The 13,587-nt window shown below is 33.9% G+C and overlaps 1 long non-coding RNA gene across 1 annotated transcript; it reads right to left on the bottom strand.

The window, feature by feature from the left end:
• Nucleotides 1-1,947: 1,947 nt before the first annotated feature.
• On the bottom strand, nucleotides 1,948-4,711 carry LOC148691948 (uncharacterized). The gene is made up of 2 exons (XR_015954777.1): nucleotides 3,248-4,711; nucleotides 1,948-2,362 (listed from the first exon to the last, which is right to left on the bottom strand). It is a non-coding gene; the product is annotated as an uncharacterized LOC148691948 (long non-coding RNA).
• Between the last annotated feature and the right edge of the window lie 8,876 nt (nucleotides 4,712-13,587).

Raw genomic sequence — 13,587 nt, 5'->3', positions numbered from 1 at the left:
AGAAGTGAGTTGGGTGGTAGAAGTTTCTCTATTATATAGAAGTTCGATTGGAGTGGTTTAGTAACAATGAGCAGACTTGGTCACTGAGGTTTGGTGTTTGAGTATGTGAAAGAGGTCTAATGGGCAAAAAGGGTACGTACAATAATTGGTTGTTTAAGTGTAAAGATTCGTTCCTCATTGGTTTGATATGTGCATAATTTTTTCTTTTGTGATTTTATATGAGTTAGTTTTTAGGTGGACAGCTTATTCCATTGGAAGTAGTCATTCTAAAACATTTCAATCACAATTTGACATGTGTGCAGAAATTTTTTATTTTGTATTTTGATGAGTATTTCTGCATATGTGTCAGACTGTGATTTGCAGAAATGTGAGGAATGTTGTCTTCCTAAGACAGAGTCAAATTGTCTTATGTGTCAAATTGTGATTCGCAGATAAAGAAGAATGGTTCTTTGCATATAAAGAGTCAATCATGTTCAGAGGGTAGTTAAGAGACATAGTCAATTAAAAGCTTTTAGAAGAGATCATTGTTTGATGAGCACATATATGCTAGTGCTACCTAATACCATGTGCTTCTTCACTCTTTTCAGGCCTCTCTGTGACATTCATAGATATGATCATTACACTAGTGTGGTAAGAGTTTCCTTAATCGTCTAAGTGGGTTTGTTTAGAATGAAATATTTTTGCTCACCATCCTAAAGTGATGGTGATGCTTTCAACCATATTAATTATCTTTGGATGAATTTGATTTGATCTATTTACAATACAAAATCATGAAATTTACATTAATCAAACAATAATTAATAGGATGATGAGCATCATCACCACTTTAGAATGGTGAGCAAACGTGCACCCGTTTGGATTTTAGTATGAATTTTGTAATTGGACCATTTGCATGGCAATATTTGGGATAATAGAAATATGGGTAATGCTAGGGAGACTAAATTTGTGGACTAAATTTTGTAAACTAAATGACATGGAAGTTGATGATTGAATTATTATTTAAGCGTTAATAAACATACTCATTCCTATTAGTGACATTATTTAGTTTGCAAATTTTGTTTACAAATTTAGTCTCCCTAGCATTACCTAGAAATATACCATATTTTGGTTTTCAATTTAACTAATATGGTATTTGAGTGTAGATCATTCTAATCCCATTGATAGAATTAATATCATTAACTAGAAAGAAATCATGCATTTTTTTTTTGTCAAACGATAGATTTTGTTAGAAATCATGCATTCCAATTGGATAGGTGGAATGATTTCGTGCAATTTCTTAGCTTAAGGCCTTAAAGGCAGGTGTAGAATAATGTTCCATGAGCAAAGAAAGTGACTGTGCCCTTGCACTCAATGATTTGAATGATCCATGCATGCCCTTTGTGTTTATATTTCTATTTCTCTGATGCCATTTTATGAGGGGTTTTAATTAGTATTGTAAACCCAAATGATTTAAGAATTTGTCATCTCAGCATGTCCCAAAAGGCCATTATATGTGCATGTATGTATTTGGGTAAAACTGGGTGTATGACTTATAGATTTGTTTGACTGATCAAATGTTTGGATTGTTAGATAATATGGTAGGAGTTTGCTTCTGTTTTTGTTTCGGGGCTTGGTTGGGTTTCATCTTCGGCGTATACAAAGGGGTTGTTCGTGTTCGGTGACAAGTACCAAAAAATAACTTGGTAATCCAGTTGTGGTAAGCAAAGTGATTGCAGTTTCTACAATATGCTCGTGTTTTCTTTCAACCAATCCATTCTGTTGTGAAGTGCATAGACATGAAATCAACTATTGTATTCCTTTTGCAGCAAGAAATAACTTAAATGAATGACTTGTATATTCACCACCACCATCAGATTGCAAACACTTAATAGAGATACCAAACTGATTTACAAATGCATAGAATTTCACAAAGATTGCATATACATCCGATTTATTGCACATTGAAAATGTCCAAACATATCTTGTATATTCATCAACAATGGTTACATATATAGCATATGTGTCCTTCTAGAGACTTTACAGGAGATGGTCCCCATATATCAACATGAACCTTCTCAAAAGGTAAAGAACACCTATCAATCCTAGAAGGAAAAGGAACCCTAGACATATTCCCTTTGATACATTGAGTACACATACTATGTTGATTGTCTAACCAAGATTGCTTCAACATGATAGACATTATTTCATTAGTTGGATGGCCTAATCTTTGATGTCGTAGACTTGATTTTACCATTTGTCCAAGATAAGCAACTGAACTTTGAACCACAGATTGCATTCCTTTTGAACTCTTGACTACTGGAATTTGAAACAGTGTTTTAGGCCTACCCTTTCCTTGTTACAGGACCTCAATTGTCTTCTTGTCCTGCACAAAGAATTCAGTTTCATCACAGATAAACCAGCTATGGTTGTCAGCACATAGCTATTGCACAAATAATAAGCTTTTTGCAATTTTAGGAACATGCATCACATTTTTAAGAATAAGAGCATGAGAATTGGTTTTGGGAGTTGTAGAACCAATATTTTCAATGTTTAAACCTGTGCCATTTCCAATTATAATTCTTTCAGAACCTTCAAAATGTATGACATGATTCAAAGCATCCACATTTGCAATAATATGGTGTGATGCACTAGCATCAACTATCCAAGAATCCCAAGGTACATCTTGAGATGTTTGCTATGCAGTCATTGCATTCAGAGATGGAGGTGGAGGTTGACCTTGAAGTGCATAATTTCCCATATGATAGCACTCAAAAGCTGAATGCCTTCTTTTTTTCATAGATTTGGCACTCAAGCATATAACTAATAGATGGAGAATTTGAGTTCTTATGGAAACAATTCACAATTGTGTGACCTCTTGTATTGCATATTTGACACTCTATTACCACATTAGACCTGTTCTTACTGTTGCCAGACCATGTACCAGAACCATTCTGTCTTGAATTACTAGATGAGAAACCAGAAGACCCTACATTGAAATTCTTCCCTTTGAAACCAACATTGGATCTGTAATTGTTGCCACCATTTGATTTGTTACCATCATTTGATCTGTATTTGTTACCGCCATTTTGTCCAAACTGAGGTTTTGCATCTGAATTAGAAGTGTTTCCAAAGAATCCAAAATCATATGGTGATTAAGGATAAAAGGGAAGCTGTGCATATTGATATTGTTGAGGGAATTATGAACTGTACGGCTCATGCGGATATTGAAACTGGGATGAATTGTTATATGGTGATGGAGCAATAGTACCTCCTATAGTGGCTAACAAGTGATTGTGTCCTGCAAGATTGGATCCAGAAGCAGAAGATGATCCCTGATAAGAGTTACAATGCAAATAAATTCTGAGACAATACATTTGTTTCTCCTTCTATCTCTTCAGCACCTAAGAACTGAGCTCTAAACTCTTTAAGAGTTATGGATGATTCCCTGGCCAAGATTACAATTCTAATTAGGGCATACTCTTTTGGTAATCCTGCAAGACTTGCTATGATCATATCATTATCTGACACAGATTTCCCTGCTGCAGTTAATTGTCCTTGATGCTTTTCAACTTTAACAGATACTTACTAATTAAATCACTCCCTTTTTGTATTGTATGAAATTCAGTTTTCAAATTGTTTACTTTAGACTTAGACACATAAGCATATCGATCCATAAGATTTGACCAAGCTTCAAATGCAATTTTACATCCAAGAACATATTCAATAGCTTCATCAAAAACTGTAGCCAACAATAAACTCAGTAATGCCATATTTGTAGACTCTCATCCAATATATGTAGCAGTAATCTCAATAGTAACACCTTTTTCAATATCAATTACAAACTTTGGTAAACAAACAGTATTTCATCAAAGTGATCAAACATCTTATAACCTTTGAAAATTGACTGAAACTGAAATGCCTATTTTGCGAAGTTATCATCCCTCAGCTTTATAGTAGCCAAAAGACTCTCAACTTTGATATTTGTAGTAGCCATGATCAAATTGCTTTCAAATTAACACAAAAAAATTCAAGAAACAATGACACTTTCAGGAAAATTCAGAATTTAAGAAAGATTGATACTTTCTCATAGCAACTGTATACTATCTCAAAAGAATGACAGTTGTAGATTGATCAAGAAAGATTGACACTTTCTTGAAAATACTTCTTTCACAAATCAATTCTAAATTAGAAATTAACTGGAAATCATGTAAATGAGCTGGAAACTGCAGAACCCCCAAATTTGCACATGAAGTTTAACATCTCTAATCTTTGAACAACCAATTAGAATTTTCCCAAATCAAGAATCACAACAATTAATACACGAATACTGAAGAAAACAAGAACAATTTCACCTGAAAACTGCTTCGCTTTTCAATCTCACACTTGTCGAGAAATCATCTGAAAACCCCTTTTTGTAGAAACTCAACAACCGAAAGCTCATCCAAGATCGAAGACCCCAGAAGCGGAATTTTATAGCGGAATACTCCAAGGATCAGAAACAGTAGCTATCCTTCACCGACGATGATATCATATTAACTATACCAAAACTTTGAACTGAAAAGCTTGAGAGAAAGAAGAAGCTGAAAGTAATGAGCGGGAGATAAGAGAGTTTTTGATATCTTTAAAATGAAATTATTACACCTTAATACAATATGCCTTGAGAACTTTGGTTATTTAGTAACCAATACATGATACATTTACTGTATTACTCTTTAACCAACTTATTCCTTATAACTACCTTAACAACTCTAATCTTGACACATATCACTACACTTATAACAACCTTATGACAACTCAGACCATTTCAAGATTGACATATGTCACTACGGTTAATAAATGCAAGGTACAGGGTTGCTGCTGACAAACACAGGTTTTCAAGGATGAGACTTAATCATGGTGTATATGCGGAAAGAAAGGTTCCCGGTTGGTACCTACAACAAATTGCCACGCAAGTATGGCCCTTACAAAATTCTGAAGAAGATCAGCGATAATGCTTATGTTGTGGATTTGGCAGATGTTAATGGGAATTTCTTAGACCTTCAGTGTTGTAGATCTTCATACTTTTAATGATGAGTCATTGTATCTAGATAATAACTCCAGGTTAAGTTCTTCCAAAGTGGAGGAGACTGATGTAGAACAGCTAGGAAAGATATTCATGGAGCAACTTGACAAGCTTAAATCCAAGAAAACTCGGTCTTGACGAAGTTCTGCTATTTTAGCCTCAAGACTCATTTTCCAGAAACTAGGGGTCTAGTTTTGTATTAATGATTTTGAGACTCGTTTTCCCAAAAATAAAATAGAGGTCTAATTCGGTTACTTTAAGTCTTGAGACCTTTTTGGCATAAATCTTTATTTCACATTTTTTCATGTTTTTGGAAATCTTTGGTTTTTCATTATTTCCTATTTTATTTTCCTTTTAAGTTACATTACTAAATTAAACAGTTTGCACGACGAGGGAGATTTTGTCGCACAAAAACTATGGTGACCAGAAAATCGTCACGCGTATTTTGTCGGGCACATTGTGCGACGAACAATTTCGAACTTGTCGCTAAAAAAAAAAAAAAAATTGCGCGACGCTTTATTACTTGTTGCGCTAAAGTTATACGAACGAAGGTTTTCGTCGTACGATATAAAAGGGTACAAGTGCACTTTATGACTAGTTCGTCTCGAAAAATTTTGCACGACGAAAAATGTAAGAGGCGCGTGGTAATGTGCAATGAAGTTATAAGACGCGTTTAATTTTGCATGATGACTGGTCGGCATCACATAAGTGTAATTTTTATTAAAAATAAATAAATAGAAAAAAATGAAAATTAAAAAAAAAAAAAAAAAAGATTTCATACTAATGACAAAAAAAATAAATAATAATGAATAAAAATGTACGTACAATTATAAAGTTTTAAAAGAAAGCAAGAACAAAACTATGAAAAAAAGCAGAAAAATCTATAGGAATGTTGTACGAAGGATCTTGCTACTGGTTGGGGATGGGGTAGGAGGTCGACGAGCCTGATTGCTGTGCTTGCTCGATGTGGAAGGGATGTGATGATGATGGTGCAGAAAAACCAGGGAGATGTATTCCGGAGGAACTGAAGGCTTATACAAGCATCAACATTTGAGACTTGTACGATGCCAGCTCACTCGTCAGGCCAATGACTTCTTGTGTCAAAGCCGTAACCTGGCCCTTTGACTGCGAGGATGACGAGGCTCTACTTTCCTGCCGCCTGGCATTTCCTATCCCCCGACAATAAGTCCCTGACCTACGACCGAAAGTCTGGTCCAACGTCTCTGTCACGATGTGAAACCCTACATCATCAGGGGGATCCACAGACACAATCGGCATGTTTGAGGGAAGCTAGGAGACGGACTCTTGAAGCACCGACTGACTCTTCTCCACCATAGTCGCCTATGAAAAAAAAACATGGATTATTAATAGAAAACAATTTGAAATAATTAGTATAAATGTTGAATGCATAAGAAATTACTTACATGAAGGGACTCCGTCAACTTATCCCCAGGCCAAACATAAACGTCAGCAAAGACGTCGATCTCTGGAAATTTTGAACCCTCCTGAAATCTAAAAAGATACGGAAAATGTTAGTAAGAAAAAAAAAATATTAGCGACATTTTAAAATTGGAAATGAAAGATGTAATATATACCTTTCATCGCGCCTCCATCCTATAAGAGAAAGGCCTCGAACCCGAATGGTGGAGAAAAGTCTTCTTCTCCCGATTGATCTTGTTTGCCTTCACCTTCTTCGGTTATACAAAAAATAAACATATTAGTTGTAATACTTAAAGAAAATTAAAAAAAAAATTAGTAAAAATTAAAAAATGTAAAATGAAAGAAGTCGTAATTAAAAACGCACCACATAGCCCGACTCCTGAAAATGACCGCAAAGCTAAACCCAACTATCTTGTTGGTCCTCCAACTCCTTCAGACAACCCCCCTCAAGAGCGACCTGCGGATCATCAAATTGCTGGAAACATTGGTGCAGGTCACTGTTTCATTGCTTGTAGCGTTTGGAGAAGAGCCAATTGAGGTACGCGAACATGTCCTTGTCCATGTCCTCCAAATTGTAGTTTGTTTGCAATGTAACAAATATTTTGAAAGTATTAGTAATAAAAGGTAGTAATAAATATAAATATATAAATTTTACATGAAAAACATTAAAAAGGCGACGCTACTTACGGACAATTGGTTGCGCACCGTGTTCTTCGTCTCTTCCGGCATCGCCTTCCAAGACTTCTACCGCATAGGGCAAAAGGTTCACACGACATGCCCAATGTCATGGGCCAATGCACTATGCTACTCCGCCTGGTGCTGCCCAATGTCTTTGATTAGGATACGACTGGTGGTCACCCAGGTGACCTTCGCCGTCTTCAATTGCCGACAAGGTCCCCGAGTGTTTTTCTTCGCTGCAAAGAGATGAAAAAAAAATCATGAACCCAAAACTAATAACAAATCCTACTAAAATTTCAGCATAACCTCCCCTATAATTAAAACATTTCCCAAAACCTTGAAAATAACATAAACAATATACGTATCCAACACAATGATCACAACAGTTTAATAAAAGGTTTGGAACGATTACAACTTTTTAATCCTTACATTATATAACTTAACAAATTGAACCTAGGGTAAAGTACAAAAAACTACCTCAACTATTTAGGTCACGACAGTTTCATACCTCATTTTTTAAAATTGACAATGGCATACCGCATCTTACGAATTTGTGACCATGTCATACCTCCGTCAATTTTTCTGTTAGTTTTTCTGTTAAATGTTGACGTGGCAAGAGACGGGGACCACTTTCTATTAAAAAATTATTAAAATATTATTAAAAACTAAAAAAAATATTTAATATTTTTTAAATATTAAAATAATAAATAAAAGTAAAATTAAAAAAAAAAAGGGTAAAATACAAAAAACTACCTCAACTATTGGGGTCACGACAGTTTCATACCTCATCTTTTAAAATTGACAATGTCATACCGCATCTTACAAATTTGTGACAATGTCATACCTCTGTCAATTTTTCTGTTAGTTTTTTTTGTTAAGTGCTCATGTGGCTTGATTCGGGACATACTTTCTATTAAAAAATTATTAAAAACTAAAAAACATTATTTAATATATTTTTAAATATTATAATAATAATAAAAAGAAGAGAAAAAAAAAAACCATCAGTTCGTCCCTCCCCTCCCCCTCCCCCCTCCTCTCTCTTCTCCCCATCTTCATTTTCTTCCCCCCACCTGCAAACCCAAAAAAATAAAAAAAATAAAAAAATTTTGAAAACCCAACAACCCCCCTGCAGAAGAACAAGAAGGAGAAGGAGGAGGAGGAGGAGGAAGAAGAATAAGAAGAATAGGAAAAAAAGGAGGAAGGAAAAACAAAAAAAAATTCCCCCCTATCGGTGCGGAAGAAGAAGAAGGGAGAAGGAGAAGGAGGAAGAAGAAGAAGAGGAAGAAAAAATAAAAAAAAAATTTGAAAACCCATCAACACCCCCTGCGGAAGAAGAAGAAGGAGAAGGAGAAGGAAAAGGAGGAAGAAGAAAAAGAAGAGGAAAAAAAGGAGGAAGGAAATTTTTTTTTTTTTTTTTTTTTTTAAACCATCAATTCCCCTGCGGAAGAAGAAGAAGAAGAAGAAGAAGAAGAAGAAAAAAAGAAGGAAAAAAAAAAAATTTGAAAACCCATCAAACCCCAAATCCACCACTTTCATCCATTCTCCACATCCTCTTCCGCATCCATCCTCCACCTTCTCTGCTCACCCATCTTCCCGCCGACGGGATTTGGGTTTTTTTTTTTTTTTTTTTTTTGTTGGGATTTGCAGGTGGGCAAAGAAGATGAAGATGGGGAAAGGAGAGAGGAGGGAGGAGGGGGAGGGGAGGGACGAAATGAGGGTTTTTTTTTTTTCTGCTTTTTATTATTATTTTAATATTTAAAAAATATTAAATAATTATTTTTTTAGTTTTTAATAATTTTTTAATAGAAAGTAGGTCCCGAATCAAGCCACGTTAGCATTTAACAAAAAAACTAACAGAAAAATTGACGGATGTATGACATTATCACAAATTCGTAAGATGCGGTATGACATTGTCAATTTTAAAAGATGAGGTATGAAACTGTCGTGACCCCAATAGTTGAGGTAGTTTTTTGTACTTTACCTTTTTTTTTTAAATTTTACTTTTATTTATTATTTTAATATTTAAAAAATATTAATTTTTTGTTTTTGTTTTTAATAATATTTTATTAATTTTTAATAGAAAGTGGTCCCCGTCTCTTACCACGTCAACATTTAACAGAAAAACTAACAGAAAAATTGACGGAGGTATGATATTGTCACAAATTCGTAAGATGCGGTATGACATTGTCAATTTTAAAAGATGAGGTATGAAACAGCTGTGACCCCAATAGTTGAGGTAGTTTTTTGTACTTTACCCTACTTTTATTTATTATTTTAATATTTAAAAAATATTAAAATATTTTTTTTGTTTTTAATAATATTTAAATAATTTTTTAATAGAAAGTGGTTCCCGTCTCTTGCCACGTCAGCATTTAACAGAAAAACTAACAAAAAAATTGACAGAGGTATGACATTGTCACAAATTCGTAAGATGCGGTATGACATTGTCAATTTTAAAAGATGAGGTATGAAACTGTCGTGACCCCAATAGTTGAGGTAGTTTTTTGTACTTTACCCTTGAACCTAAAATAATAAAACTGATCAGTTAACATTCGCATACATTTTCTTCTTGTATTTCTCCTGAAAGTTAGTTATTGAGTATCACAACTACCTCTCTGTTTGAGGCCACTCCTTTCTCCTAATTAGAACATATATCCAATTCAAGCGTTTTCAAATACCACAACAAACTTCTGAAAATGGCGACAACTGCCATCCAAGACGACCAATTTTCGAGCTTGTATACACAGGCTCTCGACATTACTGGCAACAGGCTTGGCAAAGAATTCTAAGCTATTGTAGCAAACAATTCCATATAACCTTATCCACATTGACATTTGTAAGACTCTGATAGTCACAACCGAAACTTCTATGACTTTAAAAACTTTGCTTCATGATAATTACCAAGGTTTTCATTTCCTAGTTAAACATTTTTGCCATCTCCTCAGCATCAAATCTCTTCCACAATACTACCGTTTCAATTTCATGAGAAACCTATTTTAGTAACTAAGAAATGAAACATAAATTAACAAAAAAATTGCAAAAACATAAAAATTAACAGACATGAATTACGGAATACACACAATTTCGATTTCATGACAAAACCCATTTCTGAAAGCGAAGAAATTGCGAACAAAAAAAAAGAGAAAACAATGGAAACTTTTTAATCCTTACATGACATGACATAACAAAATGAACCTATAATAACAAAACTCAGTTAACATGGGAATGAGGGAGTGAGTTAGGATTGTATGCTTGACTGTGTACCCGAGGCATCGATTGTGGATCCCGATGGCGACATTTGGTCCGTAGTGCGGGGGTGCCGGTGAGTACGTCAGGCGCTAACAGGCAACGCCATCGAAGAAGTCGACGATGCCTGCACCTCTGGGACTGGAGGACCAACTGGGTCAATCAGATTGACCGGCCTATGGTCCATCTCTGCCGGAGCAGTGGTGACAGTAATAGGTGTAGTCGTCGAACTAGGTGTAGCCGTCGAACTAGGTGTTCATCGCCCTCCGGGTTCTAATGAGGTGTGACATCTACAAAATTGGAAATTAATTTGTTTCGTACACAAAGATTTAACTTACCGTACACATGCTAATAATTTGAACTTAAATTCAAAACGAAATTTAAAAACCCTAATTCTAGACCCAATTCAAGTTTGGCAGAAACAAAACTTAAAACTGATATACTATACACAAACTAATCAATTCAGATAAGATATAGACCCAGCAATTATAACTTATAAGAAGAAACTAGCATAAAGGACATCCTTACAAGTTTACTACCTAAAACCAAACAAATGTGAGGTGCCTTGGATATCCTTACTACCTTATGTTTAAATAAAGACCTCACAACAAACTAATAATGTGAGAGAGAGCATATCATTATTTACTAGTAAAATCCAGATTTGCTTATATAATGTGGGTTCCCATAGCTTGGAATAATAATAATAATAATAAATATAATGGAGTTCACAAACAAATTTCATTTGATTTAATGTGTTCCTATTGGTTTGTTATACCTAATCACCATGACATTACCCTATCTGATTGAAAACATATTTTACATATAAATTTCCCACTTTTTGTCCTTCTTGGTGAATTAAGTATAGCAAGACCCAGGAGAGAATCCATTCATGACATTCCTAAAAATGTAACTTCAGAATTGGGAGGCCGAATTCAACAAGCAACACAACTAAGTCTATCATATTAATAAGGTAACAACAAAGGCTAATACCCCATTATATATCAAGAAATCATGGCAGTCAACAATGCAAATCTCTAAAATCTTATTCCACAAATGTACATTGTAATTCAATTTTTTTCCTTTCAAACCTATAATAGAGAACACATCCTTCAATATCTTAAATTCCAACATAAAAAACCACAAACATAAATATATTTCATCTAATGGTAATAAAAGAGAATTAAAAAGGTGAATTATACGATATAAAGATAAATAAATAAAATGATTGTTGCATATCGAAAAGTGTAAGTGCAATGTTGTGGATGCATAGAACACAGGAAAACATTAACAAATCCCTAATTTAAGAACCCTGTACTTAAATTAAAAAAAAAAAAAAAAAACCCTAATTTGAACCCTGTACTTGAAATTAAAAAAACCGCTAATGTAACAACCCTAATCTAACCCCCAATGAAGCACCCTAAATCTAACCCCTAATTTAAGAAAACCTAATCTAACCTAACTGCCCAAAATCATTCCCCTAATTTAAGACCTAAATCTAACCCCAATTAAGAACCCTAAAAACTCTAATTTAAGAACCTAAATGTAACCCGCAATTTACGAACCCTAAATCTAACCTGACTGCCCTAATTCTAACCCCCAATATGAAAAAGAAAAAAAAAACCAAAAAAACCCCATATCTAACCCCCAATTTGTAAATAAAGAAAATTGAAAAAAAAAACTGAAAAGGAAATTACCTCTTCGAGATGAAGTCGCGACAGCTGGAAAAAGGGACGGAGAGACAGATGAAGATACAGAGGAAGAAGGGAGAGGGTATCGCGTAGGGAAAAAGGAAGAAGAGGTAAGTGAGGGGAAGAAGAAGAGATGGGGTTAAAATATGGAATCTTGTGCGATAGAGCCTTTGTCTCGCAAGGGTAAAGAATCGTCGCACAAGTTTTTTAAAATTTCCGCGAAAGAAAAAAGCCTTAATTGAAATTTTAGACACTTGCGCGATGAATACAATATTTCGTCCCGCAAATATACTTTGTGCGACAAAAATATGTATTCGTCAGGCAATATTCCAGCGTAAATTTTAAAAAACTGTTAAATCATGATTTTTCATTTCTAACCGTCGAAAAGTTTTGTACCGTTACTTGATTTCTGAATGTTTTTTTTTTTTGCAATTTTTGGTGTATGCAATCTGGAACCATATACAAACAAGTATGACGGTTGGATCATTGAAATTAATTTCGTAGAATGCGTATCCCATAAAAAAGATAGATTCACTAACACGAGTTTATTTATACTTTCATTAGGTATAACATAAGATTTTGTGGTATCCACTTTTGTAAATAGTTTAAATTGAAGATCAAATTCATTTATTGTATTCATATAAGCTAAATGAGTGTAGCTGTAAAAAATCATCAAAATTGGAGTTAAAATAATCGTTAAATCGTGATTTTTCGTTTCTAATCGTCAAAAAGTTTTGTATTGTTACTTGATCTCTGAATGTTTGTTTTTTGCGATTTTTGGCGTATACGATCTGGAACCATATACAAACAAGTTTGATGGTTGGATCGTTGAAATTAGTTTCGTAGAATGCGTATCTCATCAAGTTCAATGGTGTGTGTGTGTGTGTATATATATATATTTATTTATTTATTAAGTAGATTTAAATTTATTTATTTTGTACATATAACACTTAAGAAGTTGAATGGTATGTATATTTAGGTCGATCCAATGGACACCAATTTTTTAAATTTAATTTAATATATATATAATTATTATAGTTTTTAGGGGTATAAAATTGTTAAATTAATATATATAATTATTATAGTAATTTTTTTAGGGTTATAAAATTATAAAATTAATATTTTGCTTGTCGTGTCGGGTTATCAGGTCTTGTTAGGAATTGCCAGGCCTAACTTGCGGGACCAAAAATTGTTATGCGTCACGCAATTACGTTTTAAAATGGTTTTTTTTTTTAATTTTTTAATTTTGTTTACAATTTATTATAAAATACAAAGATACCAAATTTATTTACAAGGTAATTCACATATAAAATGGGAATCATTCATACCATTTTTTCCATCACTCTATATAATGCATTAACCATTTCATGTGATTTACAAAAAAAGTTACAAATAAATTGCCTTAATCTTCATCCGAACTATAATAACTTTCACTTTTGTCACTATCATCATTTTTAGTGTCTCATTCCTCATCATCAATAGGTACATCACCAT

Source organism: Pyrus communis, chromosome 13, assembly GCF_041283825.1.
Source record: "Pyrus communis isolate YQ-2024b chromosome 13, ASM4128382v1, whole genome shotgun sequence".
Classification (NCBI taxonomy): domain Eukaryota; kingdom Viridiplantae; phylum Streptophyta; class Magnoliopsida; order Rosales; family Rosaceae; genus Pyrus; species Pyrus communis.
Note: the sequence above shows the minus strand (reverse complement) of the source record. Positions and strands in the feature narration are given on the sequence as shown.